Source organism: Schistocerca gregaria, chromosome 3 (genome assembly GCF_023897955.1).
Source record: "Schistocerca gregaria isolate iqSchGreg1 chromosome 3, iqSchGreg1.2, whole genome shotgun sequence".
Classification (NCBI taxonomy): domain Eukaryota; kingdom Metazoa; phylum Arthropoda; class Insecta; order Orthoptera; family Acrididae; genus Schistocerca; species Schistocerca gregaria.
The window spans coordinates 80,630,544-80,645,517 of NC_064922.1; positions in this window are offsets into that span (position 1 = coordinate 80,630,544).

Sequence of the window (14,974 nt, forward strand, 5' to 3'; positions counted from 1 at the left end):
CCACTACTCATTATTCCTTACCTTATTACACATATACATATTCATCGACACTTCTTCAATATTTCATCATAATAAATACATAGCATAATCAAATTTCTCACATAGCATCAGCGTATTGATCATAAACATACCTCAACAGCATAATACGCATCGTCGTCGTAAAAATAACATCATAACACCACAGTCAAATCTCTAAAACGCCGTAGCTTTCTGCAATAACGTCAAAACCTAAAAAAAATTCTCTGCTCATTTCAATAGTGTCATCTACCTCAAATGTACTTTAAAAATCATGATCCCATACCAAATACGTCATTCAAAGCTCTCATAGTATCACAATGGCTCCGACAAAAATATGAACAGTTGACAAAGTACATACAAAATACAATTTCATGAATGTGAAATTATCCAACTGTGTAATTGGGTAAACATGTGTCACTGACTTGCAAAAGAATGGCTCTGACTAACATTAACCTATACGTTTCACAAATCACTTACCTCACAAAAATCTTCGTTACTCGAACTACTGCAATACAACGAGCGCCAATACTGCCAGTTAAATGAAAGATTCTAAGTACTGAAGGCACTAACTACTGATAGGCACAGTTAGCAAAAGAAAGATTTTGATAGAGAACAAACAATGTATTTACCTTAATATTGTTCAAAAGTCATATTATATCTATCAGTTCATGACATCCAGTCTTACAAATTTACTGTCTCTGTCCAAAACTTAGCAATCTCACTCCCCACATCCACCACTGCTTGCGGCTCACCTCCAACTGCGCAACGCTACGCGCTGTTAACATCCAGCTTCCCAACACTACAATAGCCAACAACAATGCAAACCAGCCGGAGACTGCACACAGCACAGCCAGTGATTTTCATACAGAGCGCTACATGGCGTAACCAATAAAAAAACTTAAACAGCTGACTTACAGGCTAATTGGCCATCGTGGAAAAGGCAAAGAGATTAAATCATTAAATCTTGAAAGATGTGTAACACATTTTTACATGAAACTTGGGAGGGTGCAATAATTCAATACGCCGGGATTGAGAAGAGTGTGAATGACAGTGCTCTTACACGTAAATAACGCTTCCAAATCAGTGACATAGCAAGGAGAGGCCTGTATGTAAATCGACACACACAGCACTCTCTTAAGAAGCGCCGACCTTCGTACCACATCCTTATTTCCCACATTTTCTCAAAGTAAGCATTATGTTCTTAGCAACAGGCGCTCATGTTGGAGATCGCATTCTGATCTACGATGAACGCAGTGCAAGTCAATCGAGTTATGTCTTGTAGAAATACAAAAACTCGGGCGTTCGGTGCTTAATGTTAGCAAAGCAACAAATTCAGAACGACATTTGAAAATAAACATTTTCTACTGTGTAATGATTGTATCGTATGTAGTAGAATAAAAGAAAATGCACGACTATTCGCCAGAGGTAGTTTGGGAAGGACAAAAGAAGTATTGGCATCGACGCGGACTCTGAGCTCGTAACGACTCTGGAATTGGCGTTGCTGGAGAAGCAGCGGAGAGAGGGCCGGTGGACTGGAGTCAGCCTCAGTCCCATTTCCAGCTCCGGCTCCAGCTGCAGCTGCAGTTGGTATCGCAGGCCGCGGTTGCCATTGTCTTCCCAGAAGGCACGCCCTCCGCTGCTCCGCCCTGCCGAATCTTACCAATTCCGATTCCAATTAATACCGAGGCGGATCTAATTTGCGAAAGAAAATCGTTCTCGCCGGGTTTAATTACTGGCGGGCGCCTCTGGCCCTCGGCCGCTCCGCCGTTCGATAGACGTTCATTAAAAGTGAGCGCGCGGCTGTCCGAATGAGCGCGTTGAACACACCGTGGGGGGCTGGCCGGGGCGGCAGCGGAGGCAGCGAACGCGACGCGAGCGCGCCCGGCTGTCGGCCGGCGTGCGGTGGACGCACCGCCGCGAAACCGTGCAGGCGGGGGAGCTGTCAGTTCCTGTCGAAGTATAAAGTAATGGGAATACTAAGCATTTCCAAAGCCGCCAGGGAGAAAATTCCAGGAATTCCGGTCTGTGTTTCAGATGGGATGGTTTTCAGTTGCCTCGGCAAGTGGATGTGTTTCGCGACGTGTCCACTAGGTCACAGGAAGACCACATTGTGCTTCTAGAAGCTGGGAAGCAGTTTGCTGAGTTTTTAAGTCTGATGGAATAACTGCATTTAATAATTAGTTTGCAGTAGTGTTTAAGTTACACTTAAACTGTATGGAACGCGATTACACAGCGTCCACGACTGTTTATCAATCTGCAGTGGACTTACCGAATTTAAAAAGTGCCCGACTAAAGAAGGAGATGGCATTAGGGTCCGATTTGTAACTACCGAATGGGTAGCTCAGTGGTTGGTTAACTGTACTCGCATTTGGGAAGACGACGGTTCAAAACCGCGTCCGCCCATCCTGATTTAGATTTTCCTCGGTTTCCCTAAATCGCTTAAGGCGAATGTTGGGATGGTTCCTTCGAAAGGACACGGCCGCTGTCCTTCTCCAGCCCTCCCTAAACCGAAGATGTTCTTAGTTTCAAGTGCCCTCGTTGTTGACGGGAAGTTACACACTAATCTCCTCCACGATTTATAGCTACAGTTCGTGGCCGGTACACAAAAAGAAAAACACCGTGTCGTAATAAATGGTAAGTGACAGACAGATACAAATCCCACCACTGACTGGCGTGGCAACCAGTACCGAGACTTCCCGATCCGTGGAGTGATTAGAGTTAAGTCGTTCTTTGGATTCATGAAGTACAGCAGAAATTATGGACGACTTGGATTTCGATATTGTTTCAGTCTCTTCCTAACAGATGTGAAGTGAACCTGTGAATAGCATGGAAGACGAAATAGGATGGAATTACGCACTGTTATAAGCTGCCCAACAAGTCTTAGCAAGATTCTAACGTCATAGTTAAACTGTCCTCATATTCCAGCTCTGGAATGCCAACACTGTTATAAATAGCAGGACAGGTCTGACCTGGATTGTGACATCATAGTTAGACTGTGCTCGTATTCCAGCTCTAGGTGAGTATACCAAAACTGTACACTGTTGTAAGTAGGCCAACAGGTCTCAGCTAGACTATAAAGTTATAGGCTGGAACTCGAATCGAAAGTCTGCATTTGTGTGCTCTGGTAGTCATATTTTATTCTATGCTTAGGACAACAGCCCTAGGACGTCGAAGAATTGAACACTGTCCCAGTTGGGTTACTTTTCTTTAATTTCCCGTAAAATTTAAATTTCTTGCCACTTTATCTTTGAGGGGAGGGAGCGACGCGGGGATATCCCACGACTAACTGATGACGCCATCGATGACCTAATCCGTGACACGCTCTAGCCCTACTCTCCCACTGCTACGCTACTAATCCCTCTATTGGCTTCGGTGTCCCATCCCTACCATTGCCTGATTTAGGTGGACTACATTCTGTTACAATAAATTTAACTTTGTTACTCTCGTTCATATAATGTATTTTCAAAACAATATGCTTTTCGTTCAACTGCTCATACAATTGTTTGTGTCCCTCATAGAACTGCGTCCTCGGAAAACATCAAAGTCTTCATTTCTTGCATTTAATGCACATCATGTAAAAGGTCGGGAAGTGCCAAAGTTTAATAAGTAGCATCTTGCAACGGGCTTACTGGGCTTATGTTATTATATTGTACATCGACTACTACTGATCGTTGTCGTTCCGTACAAAGTAAACGAAGTATGTATGTATTTTGTTCTTCTTTTCTGTGTTAACGTCGTTTATATCGAATTATAATGATTTTGCATACAATCATTTAACGTTATTTATATCGGATTATAATGATTTTGCACACAATCAGTATTATTACTTACGGTGTAATTTTGTTCCCATGTATTGCGTAATTTCATAGTAATTCAAGGACCTTGGGACCGTTTGAAAAATTAACATCTATGGAGAGTACCACAAAGACACAGCTGATGAGCGCTAGCGAGTGACGGTGTGTTGCAACTACGAGGAAAGCTGAACACTACGGGTGAGACGGAGTGTCGTCGCTCCAGACCATCAACTGTGTATCGCCAGATTCCGCATGCTCAAAACCGTATATGTAGTTTATGTCATGGACGAGTTCCTAAACAATTAAAATGAACTGGCGGACTGCACGTCAAAGATAGATATCCAGTCCGCTGTGCACTGCTGTTTCCTGGAAGTCATCATGTGCTTAAATTTATTCGATTCGACTGTTCTATCCTTCTGGAGAGGGTAAGCTTATTATTGAGTACATCAACTGGTCAGCGAACAACGAGACGGTTGGAAGCAAGTTGCAGCACACACACATCTGCAATCACACTGCCGACTGCCAACCGTCGCTACTTTGCTTCACAAAACGTAAAGTAGGACAGATGGTGTTCTCTGGCAATTTGCTCGGCTGTTGTGGTTGTCTCTGACGCTCGGGTTCAGTACAACTGTCCTCCTCTTTCCTAATAGTACGACCAGTGCGTGTCACGCCACGGCTGCAGGGAATGTCGCCATACGAAAATTTACATCGTTCTTTACGGATACACTGTCGCCGAAAACATATATTACATCGTATTTCCACAAAATATACCAACTCTTTTGCAAGTACTAGCTGCATAAGGCATCCCTAACCCGATGCATGATTGGTCGATAGCGTGACGCACGTCTGATCTGTCTTTTTCGCTATAACCATTCCGACGACGCAAGTAACTTCGTAAAGAGTTAACTCGAGTGACAAACTGACGAACTTCCAGGGACTCAGACCAAGGTTCGAAGTATCCCCCTTCACTCTGAGCCGGACTGTGACAATCACCTGCCTCTAGATACCAGTCAGTGAGAACTGGCTGCCTGTGTACAGCATATTCCAACGTACCATCAAACTTCCTCTTGACCAACACATAAAAGAAGAGACCCGTCCTTTTCCACTTCCATTATAAAACGAACATTCGGGCGGATTAAATTCAGGTGTTCTAAACAGTCGTTATAGTTCTCACTGCCACGATGTCAAACAACAGAAATATCCAGAATGAGATTTTCACTCTGCAGCGGAGTGTGCGCTGATATGAAACTTCCTGGCAGATTAAAAGTGTGTGCCGGACCGAGACTCGGGTCCCGAGTTCGAGTCTCGGTCCGCACATAGTTTTAATTTGCCAGGAAGTTTCACAACAGAAGTATCGTCTACATATATGGAGAGACACGCATGTTTCAGTGCCACAGACTCTATCGTGCTTTCCTCGAAGTCTTCCATTAACAAACTGGCAATTACAGATGACAATGGGCTGCCCATCGCAACTCCACCTGTCTTGATAGTAGGGGTCACTGAGTAAGTGGAAGGAGCCACTTGTCGAAGCAGTGTCCTTAATTCAACATCAGATCTAACCAGCATTAAATTTGACGGATCACTCAGAGGAACGCAAATGAACAGAGAGACCACACCAACCATACGAAAATGTCAGTCACTCAAACCCAATCCCTCTCATCGACGTAAAAATCAACCGAGTTTTTGATGTGTACACGCCGTGCTACTAATAGTCTTAGCAGGATGGCAAGTTGTTTTGCTACTCCGTACCTAGGAGCACGATGATACTGAAAATAAACCTAAGTGGATCACTTCCCTTGTGGATCTTCGGAAGGCCGTACAATCCGGGTAGCCACCACTATAAAACTCTCAGTAGCCTCTGGCGACAAGGTACTTTTCTTAAGGTGACTGTTACATCTTCCTCTCAACCTCTTGTTCTGGCCGCACCCTGTCTACGATACATTGAATCAGCAAGTGAACACTCCAACTTTTCAATATAATCCTCTATATACCGCACAACCGTAGGGAATCTTCCCCTCAGCATTGGGGTAGTTTAAACACAGACTATTCGACAGAAATTACAGAATCAAGATGGGGCAATCGCTTGAACGTCGGTGCAAAATTTAAACCTGGTTCTATTTCTGCGTTGAAAATAACGACGTGTATGTATATCGAAATGTCGGCGGCTGTCGAAAGACATGAAGTCACCCGGCAACATCGTCGGAAGTTGTTTCAACATCTTGCCTTTGCTTGTGATCATGTGAAATATATGAGGGGCGCTCAATAAGTAATGCAACACATTCTTTTTCTCGGTGAATTTCGGTTGAAAAAAAAACGCGGAATTTGTTGTGAGACATCGTGGAATAATCCCACTTGAGCCTCTATAGTTTCGTTTACTTCAGTTAGATGAAGGCGCTGTACGTAGTGTTCAAAATACCTTATACAAGGAGGTGCGTTCCAAATAGAGCTGTCATTGAGTTTGAGAGCATCGCACATATTGATAGGCGTTTCCAGAATTCCTATTGAAACCTGGCACTGAACAAAAGCTCGGCGAGTCATCGTAATAGCATGACCTACTTGTCCGATCTCTCGCGTGCCGGCCGGCCGCACACAGCTGTAGTGCTGCAGTGTCGGAATGTGAGGCACACTCTCGTTCGAGGTGATCTATGGCTCACAATGAGACACCTCGCTGCACAACTGAACGTCCGTGCTAGTGCTGCCGACACACTCGTTCGAGGTGATCTATGGATCACAATGAGACACCTCGCTGCACAACTGAACGTCCGTGCTAGTGCTGCAGACACACTCGTGTGCCGGCGGTCTTCCTTGCCGTCCGACAGAAGACCATAAACGTCAACCAAATGTGCGAAATGGCATCCGCGTTACGAGGCTGATGGTTTCAATTTTTTGTGGAACGTAGTCGCAGGCGAAGAAATGTGGGTTCATCACTTCAAATCGGGAAAAAGGGGCAATCTATGGAGTGGCGCCACACCACCTCCCCTCCGAAGAAAAAGTTCAAAAGTCCCAACCTATGCCGGTAAAGTGATGACGACTCTGAGAGGGCTATTCTGTTTGATGCCCTCCCTCACGGTGCAACTATCAAGTCTGAACTGTATGGTGCTACTCTTAGAATACTGAAGAAACGAATTCAGCTTGTTCGTTGCCACAAAAATGCCAATGAACTTCCCATTCTCTGTGCCATCGCAAGGGCTCACATAAGTCTAAGCTCTGAGCGCCCGAGAGGAGCTCACAGAACCCCACTGGACTGGCCTCCCTCATCCACCCTACGGCTCGGATCTCGCACCCTCCGACTTCCTTCTGTTTGGCCCAATAAGGGATTCCCTCCTCAGGAAGCAGTATGTAGATGACGGGGAGGTTACTGATGCAGCGATACGTTGCCTCCGGCGTCGGCCACTGGAGTGGTGCCAGGCGGGCATACCGGCCCTCCCAGTAAAGCCGTTCAGTTAAACAGAAACTGGAGATTTTGTTGAACTCTTGTATTTTGTAGTAAAAGGAGAGGTTAATAACATGCTATATTTACATCCAGAATAAAAGCATCCAGATTTTTAAAAAAAGGAAAAATAAATAGCCTTGCATTACGTATTGAAAGACTCTCGTAGATTCGTGTCATACATTATGGCGGGACCACCTAAGCGAAACGATAAATTTTATTCTCCCTCATCCCTTGTACTTTGTGTCGTGTTTTGATGGGAATAAGACTTTCTCCACACTCTACTGAGCACAACAAATTGCCATTCTTCGCTTACTTCCATTATAAATGCACTGAAGCGCCGAAGAAACTGATACAATCATCCGTATTCAAATACTGAGACATGTAAACAGGCAGCAACAAAGGTCTGGTGCAGTTGTTAGATAGGTTACTGCTGATACAATGGCAGGTTATCAAGATTTAAGTGAGTTTGAACGTGGTGTTATAGTCGCCGCACGAGCGGTGAGACAAAGCATCTCCGAGATAGCGATGAAGGGGCGTTTTCCGGTGAGACCATTTCACGAATGTACCGTGAATATCACGAATCCTGAAGAACTACCACCTGGACACAACGAGAGCTGGCTGGTGTGGAAATCTTTAAACAGATTACGATCAGGAGTTGGACGATGCAGAGACAACCTGAAGAGATGGGGCTTCATAACAGAAGATACGTCCTGTGATTGTGGACATGAACAAACCACAAGCCACATTCTCCAGTGCCTTTTGTGTCCTACGCCTTGGAGGTTGCAAAGTACTGCGCACATGTGTATGGCAACTGTAAATATGTATTTTTCTGACTCGAGAATAAAAATCATGAACCCGGTAAAACATCAAACCTCCGACATCCCTGCAGCCGGAAAAACATCCCGCAAGAACGAGATCAACGACGACTGAAGAGAATCGTTCACCGTGACTGAAGTGCAACCTTCCGCAAATTGCTGCAGATTTCAGTGCTGGGCCATAAACAAGTGTCAGCTTGCGAACCATTCAACGAAACATTATCGATACGGCCTTCGGAGCTTTTCACCTCTCCTGGGCCGATCAACACCGAAATATGACTGTTGATGACCGGAAACATGTTGCCTGGTCGGACGAACATGTTGCCTCGTCGGACGACTGTCGTTTCAAACTGTATCGAGCGGATTTGGAGACAACCTCATGAATCCATGGACCGGAAATAAGTTCAGCCGAAATTACTTTTAACAGTATTCAGAAAGGATAGATTAAATACAGTCGGTGGTGGAGTATTTATTGCTGTCAGAAGTACTTTTCCTTGTAGTGAAATTGAATTAGATAGTTCCTGCGAAATAGAATGGGTAGGGGTTACACTTGATAATCGTTTTACCACCCCCCGCGAATCAGAAGATATAGTTGCTGAGCAGTTCAAAGGAAACTTGAGTCTCATTTCAAATAGGTACCCCAATCATAAAATTATAGTCGGTGGCGACTTCAATCTACCCTCGATATGCTGGACAGGCGTAATAGCCGGCGACAGGCGTAAAACGTCATCCGAAATTGTACTGAACGCTTTCTCAGAAAATTATTTTCAACAAGTATTTCATGAGTCCACTCGAAGCGTAAATGGTTGCGAAACCATACTTGGCCTCTTAGCAAGATATAATCCTGGACAAATAGGGAGGATCATGACGAATACAGGGATTAGCGACCACAGAGCAGTTCCTGCTAGGCTCAATACCGTAACACCCACGAACATAAAAAAGAAACGCAAAGTACATCTGTTTAAAAAATCTGATAGAAATGCTCTTAACGCCTTTTTAAGAAACAGTCTCCACTCCTTCCGATCTGATCACGTAAGCGTAGAAAAGATGTGGAATGATTTCAAAGAGATAGTATCGAGAGCATCTGGGAGATATAATCCACATAAATTAACAAGTGATGTTACTGATCCCCCATGGTACACAAAACGGACCAGATCGCTGTTGCAGAAGCAACCAAAAAAGCATGCTAAATTTAAAAGAACGCAAAATCCCCAAGATTGGCAAAATTATCAGAAATTCGAAATATAGCGCGTGTTTCAATGCAAAAGGCATTTAATAATTTCCACAGTGAGACTTTGTCTCGGAATCTGAAAGAAAACGCAATGAGATTCTGGTCATATATAAAGCACATCAGTGGCAAGACGCAATCAATACCTTCACTGCGCGATAACAAAGGTGAAGTCACTGATGACAGTGCCTCTAAAGCAGACGTATTAAACACGGTTTTACGAAACTCCTTCACCAAGGAAGACGAAATAAATATTTTTGAATTCCAATCAAGAACAACTGCCAAGATGAGGAACATAGAAGTAGATATCCTCGGTGTAGCAAAGCACCTTAAATCACTTAATAAAGGGAAGGCCTCCGGTTCAGATTTTATATCAGTCAGGTTCCTCTTAGAGTATCCTGATACAATAGCTCCATATTTAGCAGTTATATACAACCGCTCGCTCACATAAAGATCCGTACCTAAAGACAGGAAAATTGTTTAGGTCACACCAATATCAAAAAGGGAAGTAGGAGGAATCCGCTGAACTACAGGCCCATGTCACTAACGTCGATTTGCGAAAGGGTTTTGGAACATGCACTATATTCGAACATTATGGAGTACCTCGAAGAAAACACACAGTCACCACGGATTCAGAAAATATAATTCTTGCGAAACACAACTAGCTCTTTATACTCATGAAGTAATGAGTGCTATCGACAAGGGATGTCAGATTGATTCTATATTTTTTTTAGATTTCCAGAAAGTTTCGACGCCTTCATTCCAACTGTCTTCAAACAAAACTATGTACCTATGGAATATCACCTCAGTTATGCGACTGGATTCGTGATTTCCTGTTAGAAAGGTCACAGTTCGTAGTAATAGACGGAAAAAAAGACATCGACTAAAGGAGAATTAATATCCGGTGTTGCCCAAGTAAGTGTTATAGTCCGTCTATGGTTCCTGATCTATATTAACGACGTAGGAGACAATCTGAGTAGCCCTGTTAAATTATTTGCAGATGATGACGTCATTTACCGTCTTGTAAAGTCATCAGACGACCAAAAAGAATTGCAAAGTGATTTACATAACATATCTGTATGGTGCGAAAGTGGCAGTTGACCCTGAATAAGGAAAAGTGTGAAGTTATTCACATGAGTACTAAAAGAAAGCCGCTAAATTTCGACTACGCGATAAGCCACACAAATCTGAAGGCTGTAAATTCAACTAAATAGTTAGGGATTACAATTACAAATAGCCTAAATTGGAACGATCACATAGATAATGTTGTGGGTAGAGCACACCAAAGACTGCGATTCATTGGCAGAAAACTTAAGAAGGTGCAACAGATATACTAAAGAGAGTGCTTACACTACACCTGTCCGCCATATTCTGGAGTATTGCTGTGCGGTGTGGGATCCGCATCAGGTGGAACTGACGGATGACACCGAAAAAGTTCAAAGGAGGACGGCTCATTTTGTATTATCGCGAAATAGGGGACATAGTGCCACAGACATGATACGTGAATTGGAGTGGCAATCATTAAAACAAAGCCGCTTTTCGTTGCGACTGGATCGTCTCACGAAATTTTAGTCACCAGTTTTCTCCTCCGATTGCATAAACATTCTGTCGGCACTCACCTACATAGGGAGAAATGATCATCATTATAAAATAAGAGAAATCATGGTTCGCAGGAAAAATTTAAGTGATCGTTTTTCCCGCGCGCCGTCAGAGCGTGGAACAGTAGAGAGAGAGCTTGAAGGTGGTTCACTGAACCCTCTGTCAGGCACTTTATCGTGAATAGCAGAGTAATCACGTAGCTGTAGACCCTGCATGTCAGCAGAGGTCTGTTCAAGCTGGTGGGGAGTGTGCAGCTGGAGTTACAGGGGACCCCTGATACGTCCAGACACGACTCTGACCGGTGCCTCGTACGTAAGCATCCCGTCTGATCCCCTGCATCCATTCATGTCCGTTGTGCATTCCGACGGCCTTGGGCAATTCTAACAACACAATGCGACGCCCCACACGTCCAGAATTGCTGCAGAGTGGCTCCAGGACTCTCTTCTGAATTTAAAGACTCCCGCTGTCCGCCAAACTCCCCAAAAAAGAATATGATTAAGCATACTTACTTATTTATACGTCAAGTTCCGTAGGACCAAATTGAGGAGGCAAATCTCCAAGGTCATGGAACGTGTCAGTACATGAAATTACAACGTAAAAGTAATAACAGATAAAAATAAAATATTTATGACCCCAAGAAAGGTAAAGTCATAAGTTTAAGTAAACGCAGTCAACAAAACAACAAGAATTAGTTTAATTTTTCGAGGAACTTTTCGACAGAATAGAAGGAGAGATCCATGAAGATACTCTGCAGTTTATATTTGAAAGCGGCTGGGTTAGTGCTAAGATTTTTGGATTGCAGTGGTACCTTACTGAAAATGGATGCAGCATACTGTTACATACCTTACTGCACAAGAGTTAAGGAAGTCGGATCCAGACGCAGGTTTGGTTTCTGCCGCGTATTAACTGAGTGAAAGCTGCTTACTCTTGGGAATGAGCTGACATTGTTGACGAGAAATGACTCTAAAGAACATACATATTGAAAGGTCAATGTCAAAATGCCCAGACTAGTGAACAGTGGCCGAGAACAGTTTCGCGAACTTACACCATTTATTGCCCCAACCGCCTGTTTCTGAACCAAAAATATCATTTTAGAATGGAAAGAGTTATCCCAAAGTATAATACTATACGACATAAGTAAATGAAAACAGGCAAAGTAGACTTATATTCGTGTCGAACGACCTCATACTTCAGATATCGTTGGAATAGTAAAAATGGCAGCATGATGTCTTTGGACACGATCCTGAGCGTGGGCTTTCCAAGACAATTTACTATATATCTGATCACCTAGAAGTTTGAACTGTTCAGTTTCACTAATCATATGCCCATTCTGTGAAATTAAAACGTCGGTTTTTTTAATTGTGTGTTAGAAACAGTTAGTTTATTTTGTACAAGCCATGAACCTATGTCATAAACTGCACTATTTGAAACCGAGCCAATGTAGCACATAACCAAGCATTTGGTGCAACGTGCTGTTCAGAAGAGATTTCCGCCCCGTCGTCTGTTACGGACTTACGGACAGTCCTGCAGGATTCATGGTGTTAGTTCAGCACTACTTCAGCCATTAGTCGAGTCCATGCCACGTGGTGTTGTGGCACTTCTGCGTGCTTGCGGGGCCGTCCGCAATATTAGGCAAGTGTATCCGTTTCTGTGGCCCTTAAGTTTATACATCCCAGTCAATCTAAACGTTATTATCTTTACATTAAGAAAAATATTGTGTTGGGTATTTACTCATGGCAATTTTGTTGGCCTATACATATAACTACTTTCAGAAGATAAATTAACGTTGACATTAAGTAATTTAATAATAATGAACCCTAAAGTGCTGGTGTACTGATGTATGACCACAATAAAATAAAAACAGTGAATAGTAGATGAAGTATGCCTGAGAACAGTGGAGTAATTAAGTTTACAAAACACTGATAAGTTTTATTAAACCTCTAGTAACTACAGCTTTCTGGAGAACCAGCTAATAAATCGTACACAAAAGGATAACAGACATAAACAGCTAAGGAATGGTGTTTGAGAGACAAAGCGTACATTGGGGGTGAAATCTATACAAATTGTCCCCTGAATTAATCTCTTTTGCAACGCATTCTGACATTTTTTATACGAATCCATTGTGAGGCCCAAATGGAATGAACTGCAGTCAAGTATACCACAAATGGATCAGCAGCGCACAAGGAGCTGTGAGCGTGTAACAACCCTACGCCGGCGTAGCAGCACTTCCCTCTTCCACATTGACTCAGGCGGCAGCAGCAAACGGCGACCTGTGGGCTCGGACCGATGCGCTGCGCCAGCTGTAGTTTTCTGACGCGTCTGTGGAAATATTCAAAGCACGGAGCGTGGCGTTCTGACTGTCAAAACGTTGGAAACTTACCCATCTGAGCCCCGGAATCCTGGGGCCCGCAGGCACGACGGTACATGCTGGAATTGTCAGTTGGCTAACTCAGGACGAGTAAGTTCGCCCTCCTGATACACAGTTTGTACAAGGTAATATACAGTCCCACTGTCGGTACAGGTAGAAACTGCCACAGGCTCTTAGTCCACTGGGACATACAGACCACAAGTTCTCCTACAACGGAGGACCAGAAGATGAAACAGCCGTGAAGAATCAATACCACTTTCCACTAAGCCTCAGTATGGGAGCTGAATTAGTAACAAAGGAGAAACCATAGAGACAAAACACAAACCAATCAAACTTCTCTCTACTCGTCGAACCTCCCGTCTCGACTGTTCTGTTGGCCTGGTAGCCAATTCAGCACCACGGTTCCCACGCTGGGGAGCAAGCCCCTCCTTTGCATATGCTGAGAGGAGTCAATCAGCGCCGCAAGATCTCTCTTGTATCAAAAAAGAAAGCTTAAGACTAGGGAATAGTGGTTCTCGCTGTATGCACGGCCACGCTTTGGCAAAAAACATGTACCTAGATGGGAACACAGCCTCTCATTTATGGAGTGATCTAATCTTTCTGGAGTGACCATTTTCAATTTCTCAAACAAGACTGTTAAGCTACTAAGGGAGTCGTACCTGTGAAATATATGTTTTTTTCGGGTCGCTAGAAGAACCTTGTCATTTCCTGCTGCCAGTCCTATTTCCACTAGACACATACGCCAGCTGCTGTGTCCGTATTGTCCCAGTGTCTAACACAAGAATCCACAGATTTTTATAACCTTCCCATCATTTTCACAAGAGCTCAGTTTGCAGCCGTCTCTCTTAAATGGCTTCCTCGTCCCACTTTCAGCGATCCGGCCACCTTCACGATGGAGTGGCGCCCGGCCCAGGTAAAATGTTTTGCGAACTGGTGTCTTTCTGTCCGACCCCAAGCAGAAGGAGGAAGGAGCTTCGGCGAGAAGTCCCTCTGTAACTAAGAATCACTGAACTCTGCTTTCCAGAATCCCTCGCACGGCCAGGTCAGTGCGATCAGCATTTAGCGCCCCCAGTTCATCTTTCTCACTGTTCTCGGTCGCCCCCATCACGGCCCTTGTCTACAGTTACAAGAGATTCTACACTCAATTTCCTCATTTAGAAAAAAGTCACTAACCACACACAGAAGCAGTAAAACGGGGGACACCAAGATCACGACTGAAAATATGAATGTTAATCTGGCTCAGAATGTGAGAGAGTGTCAGTCACTGTGCACAGCGAAACTGCACTAGAGGTGCAGGTGAGCGTGCGCTGTTGGCGCGGTTGGCTGCAGTTCTGGCGCCATTCCCAGGGCACACAGGCTGCACCTTTTACCTAAATCCACCACTCAGAGTTAATTCTCACGCGACTTCCTTTATTTCAACGGCTTCACCTTGTGTCTAGTACGCAAAACAAAAGAAAAAAATCTGAATCTTACGCTCTTCTTTACCTTTGTTACTCTTGTTAACCCCCGGGGTGAATTGTGGAACAGTTAATTCGGACCTCTTATCAGACCGTTGTGGCTTTGAAGCTGCCACCAACAGTCAGTCGTTTGTGAAGCGATCGTTGCAGGGGTGCGGAGCGCACTCCTCCCCCCCTCCCACCCCCCGAGGGGCGCTGCTTGGCGGCGTCTCAACGAAAAATTATTCCCAGGTTGGCGAAGCGAAGGCAAAGTAAGCACTGG